The sequence below is a fragment of the Conger conger genome, chromosome 4, assembly GCF_963514075.1.
Source record: "Conger conger chromosome 4, fConCon1.1, whole genome shotgun sequence".
NCBI lineage: Eukaryota > Metazoa > Chordata > Actinopteri > Anguilliformes > Congridae > Conger > Conger conger.
The window spans coordinates 78347280-78348196 of NC_083763.1; positions in this window are offsets into that span (position 1 = coordinate 78347280).

Consider the following 917-nt stretch of genomic DNA (forward strand, 5'->3'; position numbering starts at 1 on the left):
CAAACTCCACACAGAGAGACACTTTTATCCAAAGTGACATACAAAATGTGCATAATGAAAGTCATAAGAACAAACGGAGAACAGGCATTTGTTCTAATGAAAGGTACAATTCCAATAAAGTATCAGATACGTATGTTGCCTACAGCCATGGACTCCAGTACACATAGTAAATAGGCCAAGTCAGTAATTATACTAGAAGCATGGCACGGTACAATATATCTGCTAAACAATCACATGTATCATATCACAGATACAAATGCACATGTGGCAGACCTGGATTAAAGTACACAGTACAACAAGAGAGGGCAGAAGACTGAGGCTCATGACAAATGAGAGATTCTAGATGAGTAATTATTACTCTTAGTAGCTTGTCCATCTCCCAAATTAAACAGGAGGGTCTAATCTTAAATGGTAAATTATAAGCATTTATGAATATATTAGAAATTTAATCAAATATGTAAATGTAAATATACATATTTAATAGTGTAAATATAAATATAAAAACATATTAAATATATTTACAAGGCAAAGCAAGCTAATGGGTCTGTAGTTCCTGGGGTGGATAGAATGAGCTCTCCCACACTGCTGTCATGAAGCATCGATTGTGAAAGTCTGGTATTTCTCTGGTCGTTACAGATTTAGAATTCTGAGGATCCCAACCATGGGGAAATAGCAGCAGCAGAAGTCCAGCAAAATAAGCAGAAGTGTCACCATTCATCTGACCAACAATTCATCTCTCATCCTGATAGATCCACAGTGAGTTTATTATAATTGAAAATAAAATTAAAGGCATGATTTGTCATCAGAAAATAACGCTGAGGCGAACATGACCTACACCATTAAAAACAAGCAAAGCCTGTGGACTAGGTACAGAGTCATAATGCAGGTATTATTACTGTAGGAAATCTCTCCTCAGC